This window comes from Frankliniella occidentalis, unplaced genomic scaffold (genome assembly GCF_000697945.3).
Source record: "Frankliniella occidentalis isolate FOCC.00 unplaced genomic scaffold, Focc_3.1 Scaffold25, whole genome shotgun sequence".
Lineage (NCBI taxonomy): Eukaryota > Metazoa > Arthropoda > Insecta > Thysanoptera > Thripidae > Frankliniella > Frankliniella occidentalis.
Window position 1 is genome coordinate 541,731 of NW_026267155.1, and position 8,992 is coordinate 550,722.

The following is an 8,992-nucleotide window of genomic DNA, read 5'->3' on the forward strand; positions in this document are numbered from 1 at the left end:
GGGGGGCACACTGGGGCCACAGCTCGGGGGCAAGCGAGCGAGTTCTGAGAAACCTACAAACTAAAACGAATAGTTTCCCAAGACGAATCACCAAGAATATGGCGAAAAGTTCAAGTTCTAATTACACGTCGCCGTGTTAGTTCAACTATGGAAATGAGCGGCGACCAAAATGTTGAGTGAATCTTAGTAAAAATGCGTCTTCAAAAAAATCGCGCCAAAAACATTTTATTTAAGTTTTAAATGACACAAAATAAAAGGGAAAAGGGAAAAGGGAAAAAAAGAAGAAGACGAGAACCGCGTGCAACCTGCCGACACGTTGACCAAACGACACAAGAAGGAAAAAGAGATAAAGAGTACATGTACTGTAACGACTGCGAAGTTGACTCTCGCCGCCGCGCGCCTGGCGGGGCATGGCATGGGGCCCCCTGGGTGCGGTGGGCCCCGCCGCGCCCCGCCCCGCCGCGCCCCGCCCCGCCGCGCCACGAATGCGAATCTGGTGCATGTTGGCAACACTGCGCGTCTTGCATGCGAGCGGGACGCATCCGTTTTAGAAACCATCGAGTATGAGTCCGTCTAACCACTCTCTGTCGCACTCACTTGGTCGAGTGGTGGTGGAGAGAGGGAGAGAGGAACAGGGAGCGACGAAGAGCGAGAGAGAACAGAAAGAGGAGGGAGAGGGGCACTTTTCGAACGCAGCGGCTCGTTATCAGTGCGAAACACCTACCGACCCCAGGACTGCGTTACAATGGGCAGTAACCCTGCAAGAACACCGTCAAAATGTTCACACACTACCTGCTCCAAAACAATTTAAAAAAATAATAACAATAAAGAACACCAAATCTAACTCCTTTTTTGTGTTTGCTTATTTTCAGGTGAGTGTACGCCGGGTCTAAGTAGCTATCGAGATGGCAGTCGACACTTTTCGTGAGTAAGGAACACAATTCGCCGTCTTCGCTGCAGAAACGAAAAAAATAAAATATCTGCAGCATTAACAACAGTTTTCAACTGTTAATTGGAATAACGGTTTTTTAACTGTGAAATTTTGTGCTCTATCCTACTCTGTTAACAGTTAGAAAGTACAGCTCAAAACTGTTCAAATTCACTTTCAACCATTCAGATAGCATGCCATTTTTCGCAATTTATAGATCTGGCATTCTAACTAACCGTTTTTAAACTGTTTGTTGACTGTTCTGTGGATAACCCAACACAGTGTTGCGGCATGTATTACTACTACACAGTGTGCTCCTATTACAAGCACAGGGAGAGGTTATCTGTCACCGCGCCGATCACACTTCCTTTCATCGCCTCCGCATTACGTCTAGTCGCGGGCGGCACGTCAAGAAGCTCATTGTTGCGATTTCTCGGCCCCCGCGGCCGCTTTTCATCGCTCAAAACTTGTGCCGCGCCGTCTTTCAAAAGCGGACCGCGCGACTCCTGGCTGAGCGGCTAGGCGTCGTCTCGCCGAGGGCGGAAAACGCCCGCAAAAGTATAGTGCAAGGAAGGCTCCGGAAAGCGTTAAACTTTCATAATTTGTTTGCAATAAAGAAACTAAGCTGCCGTGCTTTTTTAACATGGAAACTAAAGACCGCTTCGCCCTCGGAAGCGCAGCTCAGCCATTTGGCCCAATATTGATCTCTGCTCTTGTGCCCACGCCCGCCGAGGCCGCCAGGCCCACCCCAGCCCCAGCCTCCTCCTGTGTTGTAGGCCTCGGCCCCACCCACTGCAGGCGAGCCCGGGGAGGGACCCACCCCCGCGGCACTGCCGAGCCTCCGCAGCGGGGCGGGGTGTGCGGCGGGGTAGGGTGGCCTGGTCAGCAAAAAATCTTAAAGGGGGTGAAAAATATCGCCCAAAGTTGTGTCTAAACCCAATAATTTTGCAGAAGGAAGGGCCCTAATTGAAAGCTAGAGGATTTTATCCCGCTGCGGAAAACGTTAGATCAGAGGAACAGAACTATACGTGCAAAGGCGACAGATATATGGCACGATTATATACCAGAGGGGTTAGTGTCCGCAGTTGGTGCAACAAAGTTCGGGTTCGCCTGCTGCAGCTGGCCTGGTTTGCACGGACGTGAGGGGGGTGGTGTGGGGTGAGGCGTACCGGCACGCAGGGGGTGGTAGTGGTGGTGGTGGTGCAGTGTGGAGCGGACTAGGAATGCGCGGGGGTGGGTTTGACGAGTGGGATGGAGCAGCGGTGCAGCAAAAGCTAGGGGTGTCGTGTGCGAAATACAACATGCTCACTTTTCCTGCTCGGCGTCTTCTTGCGCATAGGTCATATAACATTCAAGTCAAGTCCGCATATGGTACGCACGCAGACGATATATTTCAATAGTATAAAAGTGTAATAACGTGCTACCAAATTGTTCTTTTTGAATTTTTCAAAAAATAGTTTATCCGGTACTATATTTTATTTTTTATTTTTATTTTTAGCGGTGGTTATACGCCTACTCAAGGCCAATGTGTGCAAGGCTTGCCTCATCATATTGTGATTCACGGGCGCGGGCCAGACGTACATGGCGAGGCGGGGCGTGATGTGCAAATAGCAAAGTGTGCAGAAAGGCGACAAATGCAATTTGTGAGCCATCGTGACGGAAAACGATCTCTCGCGCCCAAAGCAGAGTCACGAATGGAAAGGAGTCAGCGGGAAAAAGGGGGGAAGCCTTCAGAGCGTAAATATCATCGCGCCACGTGAATCCGAAACCGCTGGAGAGAGGCGGATATAGGAAGAGACAGACAAGAAATGGTAGAGTCAAACGTTTTTCTCGATACACTGACATAGTTCGCGTTTCATTTTAAAATAGCTTGGTAGGTGTCGAACAGGCGTATGGGTATACGCGAAACAGCCATTTGGCCAGATCTGTCGTACGAAGTTGATCTAGTTTACTTTTCTGTGATGGCCAGCAGGGGCCTGACCTGGACGATTCCTCGCAGACAGCGAGTCAACGTCGCGAAAATTGAGTTAGGCCAGACTCGAGGTGATTGAAAATTGTGCATCCTCTGAAGCTGCGGACAGCGTAAATAATCAACAGCAAATAATAGTTACATTATTTCTTTTAAAACTGGTACGGAAGCACGACCTGGGCCTACCAATGCCTCCACGCAGTCAACTCTTTCATCCAGTGCAACACCTAAAGAATACGTACTCTAAAAGATTTCCTCTTTGACGGGGGGTGGGGGAATCCCACTTTTTCCTTATGTGATGTGTCTACTAGGGAGAAACCCCGCTTCAATAGGCGAGCAGAAGAATTGTTACATTTACTTCGTGAGATGAAATGGGGATAGTCGTTAATTAGAGCAAATGTACTCCTCGCTGTTCGGAGCCACACCACCACCACCCCGCCTACTCTCGAGTTCCATCCACGCGTTCTCTCTGACTCTCTCTTTCTCTCTTACAGGGCCGAGTGGGAGGGATGCCATTGAATAGGAAACAGAGAGAGAGAGAGAGAGACGGGGAGAAGGGGGGAATGTGTGTAGCATGGCGGCCCAGTGTATTGTGCGCGGTGCGTGCGGTGCGTGCCATTTTGTATGTTTGTGCCTGGGCGGGGAGGGACGGGGAGGGGCGGGGCGCGGCCGGCGCGGAGGGTCGCGGGCAACCATTTTCCATCATCCCCCGTCCGTGTAGTATTCGCGGGACGCCGGCTCCCCCGGCCGGCCTAGTCCAACACCACCAAAACCGTAATGGATCGTGCGTGCCCATGCACATAGACCTCGTGTCGGGGCTGCAAAAAGCATGCCCCTGGACCCCAATGATATTCGTACCCTATGGGTATATGGGATCCCTCATCTCGTGGTGGCCATGAACAGAGGGCCATGATATTTGTACCCCATCGGTATATCATGGGACCCCTACGAGTTCCCGTGGTAGCCACGAACCTACTCGGGGGCCACGATACGAATGTGTGTGTAGAGACCCCCCCCCCCCCCCCCCCGGGCCCCTCGCCATGCCGAGCCGAGTCCAGCTAGGAGCCCGAGGCCTATGGCCGCCCATGGCAGCCTGCGGTGAGGCGGGCGGGGCCGCGCTGTGCCAAAGGATACGGCCATAGGCCAGCTCAAAGGCGCCAATAGACGGCAAGAGATAAGCGACAACAACGAGAAGAAAAAAATCACAAAGCACACCATTTTCTCTCAGCCAGCAGAGCTTCCGCAGATATGTTAATATATTTTTAAAAATACTCCGCCATGTTGTAAAGCTGTGGCCGGGGCCGGGAGGCGCCCGGGTGTTGCATAGCTTTGGCGTGGCAGAAGCGGCCGAGAGGCGGGGTGGGGCGATGTGCGGATCGATACGCCAGCCAACGTTAAGTCTGCAGTTCCCGTCGTTTCTACTGTAGACGTTAATTTACTTTTACACCACTGACAAAAATAGAGACACTCGCTATTTTGGTGCGTGTGTACACGTAAGAAACATGGAGAATAGATATGCTACTCACCCTTATTCATCCCCTCCCCTCTTCAAACAAAATTTTTCGCAATTTTGTAATATCCAGTCTGTGCGCTTCGCCCTCTCCAACGCCAGACAGACGTCTTTCATCTCCGAGTGTGTGGAGCACGTCTGTTTTATGAGATGCACGAGCTCAGATATTGACGGTTGGTCCGTTGCGTGGGTGGCACAAGATTTATCGCGAGAGCGAGCGAGCAAGCGAGAGAGAGAGAGAGAGAGAGAGAGAGAGAGAGAGAGAGAGAGAGAGAGAGAGAGGGGGGGGGGAAGAGGAGTTTATACGGTGCGTGAATACGGGCCTGCATCCTATTTCGCAATACGAGCAGAGAGAGAGAGAGGGATGCAAATGAAAGAGAGAGAGAGAGAGAGAAAAAGGGGGGGGGGCGAGCGAGAGAGAGAGAGAGAAGGGTCAGGATCAGAAAGAAGACGTACAGGAAAGGAGCGGGGTTTGGGGGAGAGATGCAAGGACATGTGCAGCAAGGAGGCGGTCGTGAGGCCAGGTTAGGGCGAGAAGGGTTGATTATGCATGACGAGGAACTGAGAAGAGGAAAAACGGATGGGGAAGAGCGCGGTCGGTCAAGACTGGTTGCCGTTTTCCAAGCAAGTGCGGGCTTCAGTTTCCAAGCCAAGGCCTATGCGCGCTGATTGGAAAATTGCTGCAAAATGTGCATGAAAATGACCTCCTCCTTCGCACTGAAACTGAAAATCGAATACATTGACTCCACGGATTTGTTTTGATCACATCGAAAAGTCAGCTGGCCGAAACGCCGCGTAGTAAGGTGGCTCAAGAGCGGTTTGTTTGCTAACTGTGCGACACGGTTATGGTTATACTTGATCCTACGACAAAGTGTTCTAGAGTTGGCAGCTACGTCATGTCGTTGGGCAGTGGTTGGGCCAAGGCGAGGGGGCAATAACTCCGGGAATCATGTGTACACCTGTCTGGGAATCATCAGGTAAAAAATTGATCAAAATCAATAGAAATCGCTAGAATAAGCGGGAAACTAGAGAAATAAGTACTAATCAGTCGAAATAAGCGTTTTATACCACTTAAACCCCCCGAAAACCCTATGTAATAATAATAAGCGGACGGGAATCGCCGGGAATCAAGAATTTCGGGAATCATGTGTACACTTCAAAAGGGAGTTATTGCCCCCTCGGGCCAAGGTCTGTGTCGCACAGAGCAACAGAATTCACTTACGGCCGATCCGAAGCAAATTTCTGTGTAGGGTGTTACAGCCCCAGCACCACAGTATATTTTTATCTAAAGTGGAGCGCGAAGGAAACTGTTTCTGAAAGACCCAAGAATACTGGCTTAAGTTAAATTTAACTATGCGCTCTTAGCTCGGAGAAAAGCTCCGGGGAATTTTTCTTGTGTCATTTGAAACGCGAATTTCCCTTCACTCGTCCAAACGGAGAGAGCGTACATATGGTTATCGCTCGCACCCAAAGATAAGGTGTGCGATAATGGATATGCCAGGACGACCTCGGCGGCAGGAAAAAGTACCCGTTAAAGTTATGTGCAGCTCGCAGTATGGCACGTCACGCGCACTGGGCGGGCGTGAGAGGATCAGACACTTCAAATGCCCCGCTGCGCTTGCTCTGCCTCCCATGGGAAGTGATCGAAAAGGGAGGAGGGGGAGGGGCGGGGGTCACCTAGGGGCGTTGTCCAGTCCGATATGACAAAGGCCCTGTTGTCCATTGTCAGCGGTATTGTGAGTGAGTACTCCCCGAGCCGCGCCCCGCCAGTTGCACCGCGCCCTACGAACTTCACCAAATTCCCACTTGCACGCAATTATTTTTTTTCTTTTTCTTTTTTTGTGGAATACGTAGATTGTTATGAGGCAGGCATATAGATCAGATTGTAGATGGAGAGTTCAAAAGAGAAAAACAGGGGGGGATCGCTCATACATACTGCTTGCCTTTGAGTCTTAAATCACATACCACACATAATAAATCCTTTTTCCATCGCTACAACTCTCTTTAACCGCGCGTAAGTCACCATTGACGCCCCCGTTTTTTCTGTTTTTCTTCTTCTCTCTTCTCTGGTTGCCATGACAACAAGCCATTGGGCCCCCGTCGCAGCGTATGCACTTCGACCCCGGGAGTCATGCTCAATGAGCCATGATGCGGCGGACAGTCAGAACAAAGTGCGGGGAGGAGGAGGGGGAGGAGGAGAATAGGGAGGTGAAGGAAGAGAAGGAAAAGGAAGAGGAGGAGAGTGCGGAGGGTGAAGGAGGAGAAGAGTGGAGAGGGTGGAGGAGGAGGAGGGGGAGGAGGAGAATAGGGAGGTGAAGGAAGAGAAGGAAAAGGAAGAGGAGGAGAGTGCGGAGGGTGAAGGAGGAGAAGAGTGGAGAGGGTGGAGGAGGAGGAGGGGGAGGAGGACGTCATGGAGTGAGAGAACATCAGCATGAAAACTGAAAAGGACACTCCGAGGAGCTTCATCGGCACAGCCACCTAGGAATGACGCTAATTACGACCTGACGTAGCCAACAGGAAAATATTCCGGCGAAGTCAGAACTGAGGATTCAAAGAACTCACATTAACTAAAGAATGTTTAATAGATAGTTCAGCGCGGTTTAACGTATACCCTAACATTTTAACAGAGTCATGGCGAACTCGAACAGGCGCCTATTTTAACGTATTATGAGCCGAAGTCATGCTTCAACTGAGACAATAACCTCGACAATAACGTTTTCTATCATTTTTCTACCTTCCAAAAACTTGCAGGTTTCAAGCCAGGGCATTTACGCCAACCACGAAACTCGTTTCACATTTTCTGCGAAATCACCCGAAAGGGTTGAGATAGAACAATAGTTATGCATAGAAAAGATTCACAGCTGCTCCGTGGCTCATATTCTCGACGGACTCCGGGACGCAGGTCGCTAATGCAACATGTGAGCCCCTCTGCCCGCCGCCGTCCGCAGCCCGCAGCCCCGCCCGGCACAGAGTGGATGAAAAATTCAGAGGTGCGAGTCGGCGGGTCTGCACGCAATGACATCGACCCGGCCGAGTGAAAGTGTAAGCCGCGAGCTTTCGGCTCGCGTGCGGGGGGCGTTCACCAAACCATTTATAGATTGATTTGTCGCCTGCGTGCGTCTGTCTCCACCCGCAAGGGGATGGTTCAATCAAATTCAAAAGAGTGCCTGCGGCCGCGTGGAAAAATTGCGTCAACTTTCTTAATTCGTTTCAAATTTTTTACAAGTAAAGCTGTGTAACTTATTTTTTCACGCAGATTCAATTGAGCTTGCTCTTTCTCTTTCGGAGGTGGTACAAAATTGACCACAGAAGAGGTAACCATTTCCCTACGGTTAGAGTGCAACTTCCCTCAAACAACGTGCCAGCCTCGGCCATGAGAGAGCCATGAAAAAGTATTCTTTTCAAAATGCAAAAAGACGTAATTTGCGTCCGGGGAAAGCTCTTACACCCAGAAAAATTGTTTCTTGATTCAAGTAAATTTTTCTTGTTTCAAGTGACGCTGACACAAGATCACATTTACTCTTGAATCAAGATGATATTTTATTTCGAATAAGACAAAAATCTTATTCTAAAGGCAATATTGCCTTGTTTCAATGGTGAATTTCATCTTCTGTCAGCGTCACTTGAAACAAGAAAAATTGACTTGAATCAAGAAACAATTTTTCTGGGTGTGATTAACCTGCTCTTCTCTGCGCTTAAAAATAAACGACGTATTCGTTCGTTTGGTTTTCCTTTGCTCGCTCCCTCGCTCGCTCGCTCCTCTCTTGCTCGCTCCCTCGCCCCGCCCCCCGCGGTAGTTGCCGGCGCGGCCGCCAGAGCGCTGCAGCGCGCGAGAGCCGAGCCCGGCCGGGCCGCAGCAGCGCTGCCTGTCGGCCGGCGAGGGACGCGCGCCGCTGCAAAAAGCATTGCCAAGGTTAGTCCCAGAGCGGCGTGCGGCGGGCGAGGACCACGACGGTGCCGGCCGGCGCGGCGCCGTCACCTGTTTCACCAGGATCACCAGGATCACCAGGATCGACTTCCGCGTGACCACCGTCACACCATCGTCACACCAGGCTGTTGCCCGTCTCGACTTCTGAAACTCAACAATTCCACCAGGAGTTCTCACCAGGACCCTCCCACGCGCGCTTGGTTCACCAGGACCCCAGAGGATTTTCATCATGATTTCTCTTCACCGGGAGTGCTAGTCCCCGCACCCGTCGACCGACACTCGTTCGAATTTGGCGCGCCGGTGTTGTGTGGCCTTCCCGCGGCGCGGTCGTTCACCCAATCGGGCGCCTCGGCCGGCCGGCGCGGAGCCCTCCTTGCAGTGGCAGTGAAAGTGCAGTGAGCTCAGGATGTGCTGAACCTCAAGTAGTGCCCACCCCGCGCAGAGGTGAGTGTCCGCAGCACGCATAGAGATAGATAGACCGATAGATTGGTGGGTCGATAGACGATCTGAGATCGCGCACATTTTCCGCCGTCTTCCGGCTCTAACATCCATTTGGATGACGTTCCCTTTGGGGCTTCAATCTTATTGTGTGGGTGGGTGCGCGCGCGCGCGCGTGTGTGTGTGTGTGTGTGTGTGTGTGCGAGTGAGTGAGAGAGA

The 8,992-nt window shown here is 51.4% G+C and overlaps 1 protein-coding gene across 1 annotated transcript in view; it reads right to left on the reverse strand.

The window, feature by feature from the left end:
* LOC113213718 (uncharacterized) overlaps positions 1–8,992 on the reverse strand; it is a 73,449-nt gene that overhangs the window by 32,291 nt on the left and 32,166 nt on the right. The window lies entirely within an intron of this gene.